The following is a 17,517-nucleotide window of genomic DNA, read 5'->3' as shown; positions in this document are numbered from 1 at the left end:
GTCGGAAAGATGGAAAGTTCGGAGAATGGAAGAACGGAGAAAGAGGAAAATGGTACCGATGCCCACGAGGTTACATGATGAAAAGACCGGAAGAGGAGGTGTTGGGGGAAAAGTTCTTTCTAAGATGGGAGAGTGAAAAAGGGAGATGAATATCGGTGCGCGTGCGTAAGTCTGCGAGTGTGTGTGTGATAACAGAACGTGTGTGTGCGTATGTATGTGTGTGTGTGTGTGTGTGTGTGCATGGTTTGGTGGTTTATCTGTTAGTGTGTTTGTGTGTGTGTGTGTGTGTGTATGACGTAGTGGAAGAAATTAGTAGCAGGACTGGTTAGTGGACGCTGTAGACAGTGTAGGTAGAAGGTCAACAGGTGGTTGTTTGGGTGTGTGTGTGTTCGTGTTTGTGTGGGGTTGTCGGTGTTAGGTACGTGTACGTGTGTGTGTGTATTTTGTATGTGCGCGTGTGTGTATGTGTATGTTTTCTGTGCGTGCGTGTGTGTTTGTGTGTATGTGTATGTTGTGTGTATGTGCGTTGCTGTGTACGTGTGTGTGCGTGCGTTTGCTATTGTATATGCGTGTGTTGTTTATGCCCATGTGTGTATGATTGTATGCGTGTCTGTGTGAGTGTGTAGTGTTGGTGAGAAGTGTGTGTGTATGTGGGTGTGTGCGTGTGTGTGTATATGCGTGGATGTGCGTGTGTGTGTGGGATTGTGAGTGTTAGGTACGGGTGTGTGTGTGTGTGTATGTATGTCTGTATGTGTTTCCGTGTGCGCGTGTGTGTATATTTTTTGTGCGTGCGTGTATGTGTATATTGTGTATGTTTTCGTGCGTGCGTATGTGTTATGTATATGAGTGAGTATTGTGTATGTGAGAGGTGTGTGTGCATGTGTGTATATGTGTATGTGTGCCTGTGTGTATATGTGTATGTGTGTCGTGTATGTGTGTATGTGTGTGTGTGTGTGGTTTTATGTATGTGAGGGGTGTGTATGTGTATGTTTATGTGTGTGCGTGCGTATGTGTGCCAGGTATGTGTGTTATTTTGTGTGTGCACTCCTGTGTGTATGTGTGTGCATGTGTATGCGGCTGTGTATGTAGGCGTGCGCGTATATATGGGTGTGTGTGTGTATATATGTGCGTTCGGCTATGTGTGTGTGAGGGCGCGTATGTATGTTTGTCATTTATGTGGGCGGTATATGTATGTGGGCGGTATATATGTAAGGTGTGTGGGTATTTGTGCGTGTAGGTAGTGGTGAGATAAAAAGTAGAAAAAAGTAAGTCTAAAAACAAGAGAATAATGGATATAAGGTAAGGGGGACGAGGGGGGGTGTTAAAAAAAAAAAAAAAAAATTATGTAAAGTGTTGCAGGGACGTAAAGGGGAGAGTCATAAGGAAGAGAAGGCTGTGTTGAGTCCGAAGGGGAAAGAAGAATTAAGGTTGAAAATGTAGCGTTGCTCCAAGTGGAGTCGCGAGGGAGTGGACCCATGGTGCAGGGCGAGGCCAAAAACGGAGATGTTAGAGGGAGAGTGGTTGGGCAGTTGGAAGTGACGGCCGACAGGGGAGTCCGAACCTAGCCGAACGTCCCTTAGGTGTTCGGTGAAACGGTCGGCCAGCCGGCGGCCCGTCTGCCCCACGTAGAGTTGGTTGCATAGGGTACATTTGATGCAGTAAATAAGGTTGGAGGAGGTGCAGGTGAAACTGTGTGGAATGTGAAGTGTTTGTAGGTTCGATCCGGTGACAGAGGTAGTGTTGGTGATGAAGGGGCAGGTGTGACAGCGGGATCTGGAGCACGGGAAGGAGCCGGGTGGGGGTGGGGAGGAAGAGGAGAAGGTACTGCGGACCAGTAGATCGCGTAGGTTGCGGGCGCGTTTGAAAGCGGATAGGGGTGGGTTGGGGAAAATGGGGTGGGTAGTGGGATCGAGCTGGAGGCGACGGAAGGCCCGTAGGATCCTCCGACGAAGGGGTAGGGTGGCGGGGTGGAAACGGAGTGGGAAGGGGGTACGGTTAGGGGAGCGCGGGCGAGGGCGGATTGGACAAGGTGGGAGGGGTATCCTCGATGCATGAACAGACGAGCAAGATACTGGGACTGGGTCTCGAAATCCTGGTCCAGGCTGCACAAACGTCGGAGGCGGAGGAACTGGGAGTAGGGGATGGCTCGTTTGGTGTGGAATGGATGGGAGGAGGAGAAGTTGAGGTAGAGGTGGGAGTCAGTGGGTTTGAAGAAGGCGGAGGTAGTGAGAGAGTTAGAGGGGGGGTTGATGGAAAGAGAGATGTCGAGGAAGTTGACAGAGGTGTCAGAGATGGTGGAAGTAAAGTCAAGAGCGGGGTGGAAGTTGGAGAGGAAGGAGATGAAAAGGCAGAGCTGTTCGCGGGAGAGGGAGGTGGCTCCTATACAGTCATCTATGTAGCGACCGTATAGTTCCGGGGTCGGACCGGAGAATTGGGAGAATACTTGGGCCTCAATGTAACCAACAAAGAGGTTGGCGTAATTGGGCCCCATTCTCGTCCCCATCGCGACCCCAGATTCCTGTTGGTAGGTATCTCCGGCGAACGTGAAGCAGTTGAGGGTGAGGACGAGTTCTGCCAGACGAAGCAGGGTAGGGGTGCTAGGTGTGGGGTCAGGGCGGCGTTCAAGGAAGTATTGGAGGGCTGAGAGACCATCGTTGTGTGGAATCACCGTGTATAGGGATTTGATGTCCAGGGTGAAGAGGAGGTGTGAGGGGCCGGGAGGGAAGGAAAAGGAATTGAAGAGGCGAAGGGCGTGGTTGGTGTCGTGTATGTGGGATGGGAGGGCAGCAACTAACGGGGATAGGATATGGTCGAGGTATTTTGAAATGAGTTCGGTGGGGCAATTGCAAGCAGAGACAATGGGGCGGCCAGGGTTGTTAGGTTTGTGGATCTTGGGAAGGAAGTAGATGGAGGAGGTGCGAGGTGTGCGGACGATGAGGTTGGTGGCGGTAGCGGGGAGAGCAGAGGAGGAGATGAGGTCATGGATTGTGGAGGACACAAGCCGTTGGTAGGAGGGGGTGGGGTCGGAGGGGAGGAGGCGGTAGAAGAGGGGATTGTGAAGCTGGCTGAGCGCTTCCCTCCTGTAAAGGTCCGTGCGCCACACCACCACTGCTCCACCTTTGTCCGCCGGCTTGATGACGATGTCGTCACGGCGGCGGAGATTGCGGAGGGCGACCGATTCGGCCCGGGTGAGATTGGCCCGGAGGGGTCTTTTTTTAAAGTCGAAACGCTCGACCAACGCCTTACAGTCATCCACGAACAAGTCTAGGCTACTGAATTGGCCTGGAGGCGGCGTCCAGTTGGATGGGCGGCGTCCCAGGTCCGAGAAGTAGTCCCGATTGTCGGGACGCTGTGTTGACGTATGGAAGAACGCGCACAGTTTGATGCGGCGCAGGAACTGGCTGACATCAGTGCGAGTCCCGAATTCGTCACAATGGGGCGTGAGAGGCGTGAAGCGGAGGCCCCTACCAAGGAGCGAGCGCTCAGCGGCGGACAGGGGGAGATTGGGTGGTATAGTCACAACCGTGTGAGGAAGCGGGGTGGTAGGGTGAGTAGGGTCGGGAGGAGGAGGTGTAGAAGCGGGGGGCGGAGGAGGAGGGGGAGAAGAGGTGGGATGGGGTTGGGTGGGGTTGGGGTTGTGGGAGGTGTGGGGAGGTGATGGCGTGGGGGTTAGGATGTCCGGGTGGGAGGAGTGTGAGTGTGTGGAATGGGCGGTGGAGGGGGGCATGGAATCGGGAGGGGGAGCTGAAGGGGAGGGTGTCAGGGGTGCGGAAGGGTGGGGGTTGAGGAGGTTGTGGAGTTTTTTTATTTTTTGTGTGTGTGAGGAAATTGTGGAGTTGGTGATTGAGATTGAGGAGGAAGCGGAGGATAGGTTGGGTGAAGGGTTGAGGGCAGAGGGAGGAGAGGAGGAGGTAAGCTTGGGAGAGTTGGTGGTCAATGGAGTGGAGGAGGGAACGGGTGGAACGGATGGTGGCACGGATGATGAGGCGGGAGGTGCGGGCAAGGGTGGGTTCGATGAAGGGGGAGGAATAGGGGGGAGCGTGGAATTTCAGGAGGAAGCCACGGGGTATGACGTGATGGCGGAGACAGCGGCTGAGAAAGTTGAGATGGCTAGTGTGGCGGGTCTTTTGGAAGAGCAAGTAAGAGAGGTTTTTTGTGGGTTGCAAGCATTGTGGGGGAAAAAAAGAAAGAAAACGGCGAAGAAGGGACTGAAGATGTTGGGTGAAGGAGTGAAGGTCAGGCATGGTGAGAGGATGTGAATGTCGGTGTGGGTGTTATTAGTGGCGAGACAAGGGAAGGACGAGAAAGGTAGAAGGAGAACAGATAAAGGTGAAACAAGTCGAAAAAAGTGGAAAAAAGTGTAAGAGTCACGGACAAATTTTGCTGATGTTCAATCAAGGTTCAGGAAAGGCAGATCCAACGGGAACAGTAATCCAAGGTAATCCGGCGGTTGGGTACATAAAATCCAGTTGAAAGGCCAGGGTCCGTGTGAGCGTACGTCATATAGTTCAAAAACACAATAACAAAAAAACAAAAAAACAACAAAGTGAGGACGTGATATGGATAGTATTATTGGACGCTCAGGAAAGGAAAGAGAGAGTGTATGACGTTTCGGGCGTAGCCCTTCGTCGGAAAGATGGAAAGTTCGCAGAATGGAAGAACGGAGAAAGAGGAAAATGGTACCGATGCCCACGAGGTTACATGATGAAAAGACCGGAAGAGGAGGTGGTGGGGGAAAAGTTCTTTCTAAGATGGGAGAGTGAAAAAGGGAGATGAATATCGGTGCGCGTGCGTAAGTCTGCGAGTGTGTGTGTGATAACAGAACGTGTGTGTGCGTATGTATGTGTGTGTGTGTGTGTGTGCATGGTTTGGTGGTTTATCTGTTAGTGTGTTTGTGTGTGTGTGTGTGTGTGTGTATGACGTAGTGGAAGAAATTAGTAGCAGGACTGGTTATAAAGACTTATATATTGCCAAGGGATTGTCATTCTCATCGAAGGTCGGCGATTATCGTACGCTGAAGAAGGGAAATAACCCTGAAACTCGGGTCCGTACGTATCGCAGATCAAGATGGGAGGGATAACTTCCCTTGGCAAAAATAGACAGGACACAGATATGTGTCGCTAAGCCAGCTGGAGGAGATGTTCTCCTGGGGCTAAAAGCAACAGTAACATCCACCCTTAGGGGTCAGCCACATTTAAATGGCAAATATACTTCACTTTATATATATATATATATATATATATATATATAAGAGTGGCGTAGGAGTTGCTGTGTGGTAAGTAGCTTGCTTACGAACCAAATGGTTCCGGGTTCAGTCCCACTGCGTGGCACCTTGGGCAAGTGTCTTCTACTATAGCCTCGAGCCGACCAAATCCTTGTGAGTGGATTTGGTAGACGGAAACTGAAAGAAGCCCGTTGTATATATGTGTCTATATATGTATGTTTGTGTGTCTGTCTTTGTCCCCCCCCCCCCATCACTTAACAACTGATGCTGGTGTGTTTACGTCCCCGTAACTTAGCGGTTCGGCAAAAGAGACCGATAGAATAAGTACTAGGCTTACAAAGAATAAGTCCTGGGGTCGATTTGCTCGACTAAAGATGGTGGTCCAGCATGGCCAGAATCAAATGACTGAAACAAGTAAAAGAGTAAAAGGTATATATATTTATATATATATATATACATGTTGGTGCAGGGGTGGCTGTGTGGTAAGAAGCTCGCTTCCGCGCATGCGTCACCCAGGATGCATTTGGTTTGTCGGTTGTGTCGGACATTGGTTTTGTTGCTGCTTTGAGGATAGAGACAATGTACTCAGACTTTAGCGGGTGTGAGTTGTCTTCTGCAGAGGAAGAGCTGGTAAGGGCAGTCATAAAGATGGACGGAGTGTTGGAAAAGACAAGGAGGTTACGGAGATGAATCGAAGGGAGTTGGACTTGGCCGGTCTGAAGGAATATGAGAAGATGGTACAGAAGGTGGGAGGGGAAGTGAAGCTGTCACCCCCCAAAGGAGTTATGGAGCAAATGGAAAGAAGAACGATCACCGATAAGGTGTTCTCGCTAAAATGGAAAAAGGCCGAGCAGGTGGAAGCTGAAATGGAAAAAGCACTAAGGGAGAAGTCTAAAGAAATAATATACATGACGAAAGGAAGAAAATATGGCACAATGGTCGTACAAGGAGGCTGGCGAGTGTGGCGGTGAAAACAGATGAGGTAGTGCTTCTGGCCACATACCTTGGAAGAAAGACTTCCAAGGTGAGGGTAGAAGCAATTCCACCGGACATAGAAGTGGCTTCGGTGGCGGCAGCTGTCCTTGTTGGAAGCGAGGAGAAGGTAGCTGTCCTCCAAACCACAGAAACAGAAGGCACCATCGTTCAATTTAACAAAGAAAAAAATGAAAAAGAGTTGGCAGATTATTTGCTAACTGTCAAACATATAGCTCGGGGTGTCAAATTTGCAACGGTGCGGTTGCTGTTTGGCACGCTCGAGAAAGCTTGCAAATTTGCAAGCGAGCCCCTTGAGGGCGAAGAAATTTTGTTCCTCCCCACATATTGTGGGAGAAAGCTGATAAGAGCCTGGGTGTGTGGGCTGCCGCCCAGGATAAATCCTCAGTGGACAGAAGAAACTGTTCGCAGGGGTCTGGGTGGCAGCAATTCCAGGCTCTTGAGTATTAAAATAATGCCTGTAGCTGATTGGGTCGGGGCAAAAGCTGTTTTGACCCTTTGGACCCAATCAGCTAAAGACCTTGTTTTTCCTGATTTTTTTAAGATGGCCAGGTCCAGGTACCCGGTGATACACGAGGGACGCCCCACCAAGTGTCACCTGTGCCTGGAGCCTGGCCATATCAGGAAGAACTGCCCCCGGGGCCGTGGTAAGGCCCTGGAGCAGGAAAAAGAAAATGTACCACCCCCCACTGGAGGGGGAGACGGTGGAAGTCGTGGAGGAAGTTGCCTCCACGAAAAGAAAAAGAAAGAGCAACAATGGTTGCTCACCAAAAAATGGGCAAGTGGCACAGGAGGTGGGGGGTTGTGCCCCCCCCCCCACCGTGCCCGCCGACGCAGGTCTCTGCTCCGGTAGCCTCTAAAAGAAAGAGGAAAAAGAGGACAGTCGGCGGATGTCTCTGTGCCGCGGACTGAACCGCTGGTGGGATGTGTGCCACCAGCAGGAAAGGCTCCGTCAGTGGAAAGTGTGCCACTGATGCAGCAGCTTGAGGCCCCTTCCCGCGAGGAGGAGGAGTTTGTCCTCCTTTATCACGAGGAAAGGCTTGTGCGAGATTTTTTGGACTACCTGGGCGACAGGCACAGGCAGTCCAATATGGCCTCCGCAGGTAGTTACAACATGAGGTTTTGTCAAAGGTCATGGCGACCTTTGACAAGAAGGATTTCGCATTCCCTTTCACGGGCCCCGACTTGTCGGTGCAGAGTTGTCTGCAAGCGGCAAGTCAACTTCCTTGGGAGCTCCGATGAAGAGGAGTAATCTTGATTTTTAATTTAATGTTTGTATTGATTTTTTTATTCTTGTATTAAAAATTTTGATATAAAGGAAAAATTGAAATCGAGTGCTGCTTGTTGGTCGGTGGGCGCCGACATCCCTCTCATTTTTTTCATCTTATCATCATTTCATTCATCTCATTTTGTCTTTGTCCAGCCTACAAGCTTCTATCTTTGTACTGCCCTTGTGGAAAATTTTATGAAATAAAGAAGCTTGCTTCCCTCACGGCGCATGTGCAGACCAAACACAGCTAAAATTTAGCTCTGTTATGGATTAAGTCTACGAAAAGATATTAGCAGCACGGCCTGAAGGTAGGAGAAATTTTGTTTGGGGGAACAGTGAGGGTGCGTTACTCGTATTTTATCGTTATTTTTCACTAGTAAGGTATCTCCACTGGTCGCGAGGCAATACTGTTCGCCTTTGGTTGCGTTGGTTTTGTCGAAAAATTCTTAGGATGCGTAATCCCGCAACGCAAGAACTTTTTCTAATGATAATTTTTTACTGAAGACTCTCGTAAATGGATTTTTGTTCCTGTTTATGGACATTCGAGCACTGATTGTTGTTAATTATACGGCCAACACCAATTTTTGTGGATAAAATTATTTGGATATCGTGGATTACCTATATCAGATTACCTAGGCCTGGTCAGGATTTCGAATAGGTCAGAGGACAGTGGACATGTTAACTGCATTTTTTCTTTTTTGTAATGACAACACAGTAGGGGTGCGTTACTCGTATTTTATATATTTTTTAACTAGTAAGGTGTCTCCACTGGTCTCGAGGCAATTTTGTTCGCCTTTGGTTGCGTTGGTTTTGTCGAAAAATTCTTGGCAGGGCGTATCCCGCAACGCAAGTATTTTTCTATTGAAAATTTTTTTACTGAAGACTTTTGTAACTGGATTTTTTGTCTCTGTTTATGGACAATTAAGCGCTGCTAGCGGTTAATTATACGACGAACACCAGTTTTTGTGGATAAAATTATTTGGATATTGTAGATTATTTATATCGGATTACCTAGGCCTAGCCAGGAGTTCGAATAGGCCAGAGGACAGTGGACATTTAACTGTTCAGTTTTTGAACTGTGTTTTTTCCTTGATTACCTTCCCTGTGAATTCACAAGGGCAGGACTAATATATCCCACCAAAGATTGGAAGAGGAACACTCTGCGTAACATAAAAAAGGTTATGTATGATGGGTATGTTTCCCGTAAACTTGGGGATGATGATAATATTAATCATGTGACCGTTGCAACGCATGAAGTCTCGAAGGTCATACTTTTGAAATTATGGAGTAGGAGATAGCTATGAAATATTTAATGAACGAACAAGACAATGCAGACCTTAAACACACGAGATGCAAGCATAAATGATGACTATGTCACTTTTTTTGTGGAGAATATAACACGTGTTATCAACAAAGCCACAAAATGTCATCGAGGTATCACCTCCAATCACGAAATGATACTGTTGAAAAAAATATAAAATGTCATCAGTAGAAAATCCTGCTCTGGAATAAATATAAACAACGCCTCTTTTATTGAATAAATACATTTCAATACAGAGAATATTGGTGTAACATTCCCATCTAAACATCTATCAAGTGCAAACACAAAATGCTTGATATAGTAGTTTGGAGAAAACTGTATATTTTATGTAGATATAAGCAAATTTTATAAAATCGATGAGAAAAGGAAGGTTTATGGACAACTACTTTGAAATCTGCAGCTCCTCTATCCTGGTTACAAATTCACATTTATGCCAATAATTATTGGTACCCATGGTTATGTTCGTATCTAAGTAACAAACTGGAAAAGCTTGAATTTTCAAATTTTCAGGTTTTCACATTTACAAGTACACGCTGTAAGTGGATCTGTAAAAATATGCAAGAATTTTCTAAGGTTTAACATATGAAACATTTTGCATTTATTAAAATTTCAGCGACGAAGTTTTGTTTCTTTCTGAGAAACCAGCTTCTTCCTTCTACGAAGAATTTTAATACACACACAAAGAAAAAGACATTTAAACAAATGATAAAATCATATAATAAATAAAGAGACAGACAGACAGAAAGTTACTTAGATAGATAGATAGATAGATAGATAGATAGATAGATAGATGGTTAATACGGCAGCAGTATAAAGTAGGGTACTTTACATTGTTGTGATTGATTCCATATGAGGTTTAATATATTTCATATGTCGAAAAATTTCAGAAGATTAATCTACCGTGATAATGGAGCGAAGCTGAATACAAATTAATAATAGTCCACTAGAATATCTTCTTGTTTATTTCTGTATTTATGTTCCCCACATTACTGAAATTGCGCATTTTCTTCCGTCATTTTCATGATTTTACTTTCCTCCTCTTTCTCTTTTCTTTCCTCCTCTTTCTCTTTTCTTTCCTCCTCTTTCTCTTTTCTTTCCTCCTCTTTCTCTTTTCTTTCCTCCTCTTTCTCTTTTCTTTCCTCCTCTTTCTCTTTTCTTTCCTCTCTTTCTCCCTCTTCCTTTCTCCCGACCAATTGTTTTCTCGTCCTTGAATCTAAACTAAACACAATCTGTAATGCGCCATAGGAAATAAATAATAAATTTGCAAGAAAATATTCTAAAGTTTGTTCCACAACAGAGAACAGTCGAGTCTTTCTTTCAATAAGTCGGCCAACTTACATTATTTTTCTTCCCTATCGACCAAAAACATTTGTGACTCATTTTCCTACTAGTAAAATTTTAAAGTGTCCAGTGGTCAGGCAGGTTTGAGATGATTATGCTTCGCTGGTGAGGACTTATGAGATCGAAGCATCTTCGGTGCCACAGTTTCTGCCAACAATGACCAGAGGGTTTCTCTAAGCATGAACATGATTTATGTTGAAATTGGCTCGGGAACAGGGTTTGCAGGGGGTGGAAGCGCACCCGTAAAGTTTTTTGGTGGGGGCAATGGAAACGCTTTGATCGTCCTCCTGAATAAACTTCATCACCAAAGTGAATGAACATAGAAACATTTTGGGACTGATTAAAAACATTACTTTTCCATTATTGGATTTATCTGATTTGGTTGATGTACAACTATAATAATCTTATATTATAATAATAGCTGCATCCGTCCGTCTGTCCGAGGCCATCAATAATTAGATAGAGGAAAAGTAGAGTTAGAGAAAGAGAGGGAGGTAGAGAAGTAGAGTTGAGAAGGGGAAGGAGAAGGGAAGGAGAGAAAGAAAGAGAGACAGAGAGAGACAGAGAAAAAAGAGAACGTATGCGTATCTAAAAGGAATATCTGTCCGAAGCCATTAGTAATTAGAGGAGAAGAGGGAATGAAATAGAAAGTTTAGTTATTTTTATACCTTACGCCTGGCCGCGTCCGTCCGTCTGTGCGAAGTCATCAGTAATTAGATAGAGCCGTGATTCCCAACGTCAGGTATGGTAAGATTTTGGTGAGGCATGCGTAGGGTTATGTTGAATTCATACCTTCTGTACACAATGTTTAGTATACCAATAGAGAAAGCGGGCAATTAGAGAATGAGTTCTTAAAAAAAATTCTTTACATCCTTTCTGTGGGCAATTTTATCAAATTTTGGACACTTTAGAGACAACAGGTCGTTTTTATCATATTCACTATCTGTTTCGATTTAGTGGAATGTGAAAACATATCGGTAATTTCAAACGCGAGCGTGTGTGTGTGTGTGTGTGTGTGTGTGTGTGTGTGTGTGTGTGTGTGTGTGTGTGTGTGTGTGTGTGTGTGCGTGCGTGCGTGCATGCGTGTATGTAGTATAGCACTGGTCAGTACTGAAAGCAATATACCATCTTAATTCCTTATGGAGAAATAAACTGGAGACAGACATATGTGTGTGGATGTGTCTAAAAGTATTGACTCTTTTATCTCTGGTGACAAAAATCAAGGTACACAAGAAAAATGTGGTACTGCAGAGTATGGCAATAAATGGTGTTGGAGTGAGGAATGCAAGAACTGAATGGTGTGAAATGGGTTGAAATGGAGTGGAAGTAAGGGGTAGCGTCAGTGAAGGAAGAGAAAGAGAAAGAGAAGAGACGGACAGATAGATAGAGATTTATAGTACTGGTAACGCACACACACACACACACACACATATACCTACACACACACACACACATATATATATATATGAACAGAGATGAAAATTAACAGGTCATTTTATTCCCACCAGTCAGTTTGTGAATTCAGCAAAAAGGTAAAATAAAACTTCCATCATTGATATAAAGGCTTTTGCATCTGAGATGATTCACGGAATATTTTTTGCTTCTTTTTGAGCATATTTTCCGAAAGTTTATACTGAAATCTTTTTTAAGAAATTGTTGAAAAAAATTGCTTGAACAGAAATCTCTTCGTGCTTGATTCAAATAAAAAAAAGTTCGTCAATATTCAGAGAAATATTTAAAATTTGGATTTATACCTTGCTATCTACGATAAACTATCACCACGTTATGGATGAAAAACTCGGTGTACGCTTGATTGTTTGGGACGAGGCACCCATGTGTCGTCGTTATCTATTCGAAGCGCTGAATCGAACACTGAAGGATATAATGAACAACGATTTGATCTTTGATAAATTGATCTCCCCGAGATCAACGTTAAGGACACGCGCGTCTGTAGATGGGTCAGCCACTTGAACGCTAATTTCACGAACAGGCTCTTCCGTTGATCGGATCAACTGGAACCCTCGTCGTCGTAACCGGCGGAGTGCCAACCTTTATACATGGATATGCGATTGCAAACGTAAACAATAAACGGGGGCTCTTTCTCAGCTTTTCATTTGCACACTGTTATTGCTCTTGGAGAAAATAATAAACTCTACAAAATATATCAAGTACAGCGTTGCTCAAGCTCTTTTCTCCCACAATCCACTTCAATCTTCAATAAATAAATAAATTAATTAATCAACAAACAAATACAAAAGAGCTCTCCATCTTGAAAGGACCAAGTGTATAGCATATGTACATGTGCGTGAGTGTGCATGTGTATGTGTGTGTATGCATACGTGTATAAATATATATATATATATATAACTTGCTCGAAATACGGAGTAAAAAAACAGCCGACAAATGATGAAGTGTCGTTCTTTATGTTGCTTGTCTTGTTTCTTTCGTTGTTCGCAAAAAAAGTTCGTATTCCATGTTTTCGTATTTCGTATTTCATGTTGTTTATGTTTTATGACGTCCTGTACCCATATATGCATATGTATATACACATATATGTAAGTATGTACATATATGTATGTATACATGCATATATATGTTATTTATATTATCAAATATATATATATATATATATATATATATATATATATATAAGAATTTAAGGAATGGAGAAAACGCATGTTATAATTGCATACTTTATTCCTACATATGTTTCAAAGGATTACAACCTGTGTGATCCATAGGGATCTTTGATATTAAAATTGTAACCTTCTCATCAGGGATAGCATGGGAATCATCTTAAACGTAAGACATTATGACCGATTATGAAAACAATAGATGGATAAGGTTATGACTTGATTCATTTGAAAAAAACCGTTAGAGAATTGGACGCTGCCTGATAGTGGGTTGGACAACACATACCTATAAATGTGTGAGACCGTACATGCATACATAAATACATATACACAAACGCACACATACATGCATACTGATACACACACACACACACACACACACATATATATATATATATATATATATATATATATATATATGTGTGTGTGTGTGTGTGTGTGTGTGTGTGTATATACATATACATACATATGTGCACTTGTATATACATATATATATATATATATATATATATAAATATACAGGGATTAGCAATTGAGTTGCTTCTCCAACATACTGAAAATTTAGAAATAGCAGTCAAAGAACTACTGATTCCAAACTACAAATTTTCTCTAAAGTGGATGGCGATATTTATGGCACACATAGAACAAAAAACCGGAGGGAAAAGCGTAAACAAACCAAGCCTTTAGTTAATTGGATACGAATCGTTTCATGGTTAAGTGAATGGAAATTTCACTATTCCAATCTTCAGCCTCAATATTCTGATAAATTTGAAAGTGTCTCTAAAAAAATTCACGGTAATCTTTGGCCATGCGACACCAAAAATCAACGATAAGAAAGGCACTTACGAATTCATCGGTTAGCGAGTTCAGGCACCTCACCTCAAAGAAATCTATTCCATGTGCGTCACAAATAGTCCCGTATGAAAAAAAGTTCCGTGTCGAACTGGTTACGGTTTAGCCATCCAACTTAGAGATATCAAATATAAAATATACAAGAATAAGGGCAGAGAATCGTCAATTAATAATAGAATTAATAATTAACAATTCTGCCAAGTAGTTCAGTATGAAAAAAACCTTTATCGGTAAGACTATTTATCATTATAAATATACAGGGATTAGCAATTGAGTTGCTTCTCCAACATACTGAAAATTTAGAAATAGCAGTCAAAGAACTACTGATTCCAAACTACAAATTTTCTCTAAAGTGGATGGCGATATTTATGGCACACATAGAACAAAAAACCGGAGGGAAAAGCGTAAACAAACCAAGCCTTTAGTTAATTGGATACGAATCGTTTCATGGTTAAGTGAATGGAAATTTCACTATTCCAATCTTCAGCCTCAATATTCTGATAAATTTGAAAGTGTCTCTAAAAAAATTCACGGTAATCTTTGGCCATGCGACACCAAAAATCAACGATAAGAAAGGCACTTACGAATTCATCGGTTAGCGAGTTCAGGCACCTCACCTCAAAGAAATCTATTCCATGTGCGTCACAAATAGTCCCGTATGAAAAAAAGTTCCGTGTCGAACTGGTTACGGTTTAGCCATCCAACTTAGAGATATCAAATATAAAATATACAAGAATAAGGGCAGAGAATCGTCAATTAATAATAGAATTAATAATTAACAATTCTGCCAAGTAGTTCAGTATGAAAAAAACCTTTATCGGTAAGACTATTTATCATTATAAATATACAGGGATTAGCAATTGAGTTGCTTCTCCAACATACTGAAAATTTAGAAATAGCAGTCAAAGAACTACTGATTCCAAACTACAAATTTTCTCTAAGGTGGATGGCGATATTTATGGCACACATAGAACAAAAAACCGGAGGGAAAAGCGTAAACAAACCAAGCCTTTAGTTAATTGGATACGAATCGTTTCATGGTTAAGTGAATGGAAATTTCACTATTCCAATCTTCAACCTCAATATTCTGATAAATTTGAAAGTGTCTCTAAAAAAATTCACGGTAATCTTTGGCCATGCGACACCAAAAATCAACGATAAGAAAGACACTTACGAATTCATCGGCTAGCGAGTTCAGGCACCTCACCTCAAAGAAATCTATTCCATGTGCGTCACAAATAGTCCCGTATGAAAAAAAGTTCCGTGTCGAACTGGTTACGGTTTAGCCATCCAACTTAGAGATATCAAATATAAAATATACAAGAATAAGGGCAGAGAATCGTCAATTAATAATAGAATTAATAATTAACAATTCTGCCAAGTAGTTCAGTATGAAAAAAACCTTTATCGGTAAGACTATTTATCATTATAAATATACAGGGATTAGCAATTGAGTTGCTTCTCCAACATACTGAAAATTTAGAAATAGCAGTCAAAGAACTACTGATTCCAAACTACAAATTTTCTCTAAAGTGGATGGCGATATTTATGGCACACATAGAACAAAAAACCGGAGGGAAAAGCGTAAACAAACCAAGCCTTTAGTTAATTGGATACGAATCGTTTCATGGTTAAGTGAATGGAAATTTCACTATTCCAATCTTCAACCTCAATATTCTGATAAATTTGAAAGTGTCTCTAAAAAAATTCACGGTAATCTTTGGCCATGCGACACCAAAAATCAACGATAAGAAAGACACTTACGAATTCATCGACTAGCGAGTTCAGGCACCTCACCTCAAAGAAATCTATTCCATGTGCGTCACAAATAGTCCGGTATGAAAAAAAGTTCCGTGTCGAACTGGTTACGGTTTAGCCATCCAACTTAGAGATATCAAATATAAAATATACAAGAATAAGGGCAGAGAATCGTCAATTAATAATAGAATTAATAATTAACAATTCTGCCAAGTAGTTCAGTATGAAAAAAACCTTTATCGGTAAGACTATTTATCATTATAAATATACAGGGATTAGCAATTGAGTTGCTTCTCCAACATACTGAAAATTTAGAAATAGCAGTCAAAGAACTACTGATTCCAAACTACAAATTTTCTCTAAAGTGGATGGCGATATTTATGGCAGACATAGAACAAAAAACCGGAGGGAAAAGCGTAAACAAACCAAGCCTTTAGTTAATTGGATACGAATCGTTTCATGGTTAAGTGAATGGAAATTTCACTATTCCAATCTTCAACCTCAATATTCTGATAAATTTGAAAGTGTCTCTAAAAAAATTCACGGTAATCTTTGGCCATGCGACACCAAAAGTCAACGATAAGAAAGGCACTTACGAATTCATCGGCTAGCGAGTTCAGGCACCTCACCTCAAAGAAATCTATTCCATGTGCGTCACAAATAGTCCCGTATGAAAAAAAGTTCCGTGTCGAACTGGTTACGGTTTAGCCATCCAACTAAGAGATATCAAATATAAAATATACAAGAATAAGGGCAGAGAATCGTCAATTAATAATAGAATTAATAATTAACAATTCTGCCAAGTAGTTCAGTATGAAAAAAACCTTTATCGGTAAGACTATTTATCATTATAAATATACAGGGATTAGCAATTGAGTTGCTTCTCCAACATACTGAAAATTTAGAAATAGCAGTCAAAGAACTACTGATTCCAAACTACAAATTTTCTCTAAAGTGGATGGCGATATTTATGGCACACATAGAACAAAAAACCGGAGGGAAAAGCGTAAACAAACCAAGCCTTTAGTTAATTGGATACGAATCGTTTCATGGTTAAGTGAATGGAAATTTCACTATTCCAATCTTCAGCCTCAATATTCTGATAAATTTGAAAGTGTCTCTAAAAAAATTCACGGTAATCTTTGGCCATGCGACACCAAAAATCAACGATAAGAAAGGCACTTACGAATTCATCGGCTAGCGAGTTCAGGCACCTCACCTCAAAGAAATCTATTCCATGTGCGTCACAAATAGTCCCGTATGAAAAAGAGTTCCGTGTCGAACTGGTTACGGTTTAGCCATCCAACTTAGAGATATCAAATATAAAATATACAAGAATAAGGGCAGAGAATCGTCAATTAATAATAGAATTAATAATTAACAATTCTGCCAAGTAGTTCAGTATGAAAAAAACCTTTATCGGTAAGACTATTTATCATTATAAATATACAGGGATTAGCAATTGAGTTGCTTCTCCAACATACTGAAAATTTAGAAATAGCAGTCAAAGAACTACTGATTCCAAACTACAAATTTTCTCTAAAGTGGATGGCGATATTTATGGCACACATAGAACAAAAAACCGGAGGGAAAAGCGTAAACAAACCAAGCCTTTAGTTAATTGGATACGAATCGTTTCATGGTTAAGTGAATGGAAATTTCACTATTCCAATCTTCAGCCTCAATATTCTGATAAATTTGAAAGTGTCTCTAAAAAAATTCACGGTAATCTTTGGCCATGCGACACCAAAAATCAACGATAAGAAAGGCACTTACGAATTCATCGGCTAGCGAGTTCAGGCACCTCACCTCTCGTATCCAATTAACTAAAGGCTTGGTTTGTTTACGCTTTTCCCTCCGGTTTTTTGTTCTATGTGTGCCATAAATATCGCCATCCACTTTAGAGAAAATTTGTAGTTTGGAATCAGTAGTTCTTTGACTGCTATTTCTAAATTTTCAGTATGTTGGAGAAGCAACTCAATTGCTAATCCCTGTATATTTATAATGATAAATAGTCTTACCGATAAAGGTTTTTTTCATACTGAACTACTTGGCAGAATTGTTAATTATTAATTCTATTATTAATTGACGATTCTCTGCCCTTATTCTTGTATATATATATATA

Source organism: Octopus bimaculoides, chromosome 6, assembly GCF_046866305.1.
Source record: "Octopus bimaculoides isolate indiv1 chromosome 6, ASM4686630v1, whole genome shotgun sequence".
NCBI classification, from domain to species: Eukaryota; Metazoa; Mollusca; class Cephalopoda; order Octopoda; family Octopodidae; genus Octopus; species Octopus bimaculoides.
Note: the sequence above shows the minus strand (reverse complement) of the source record.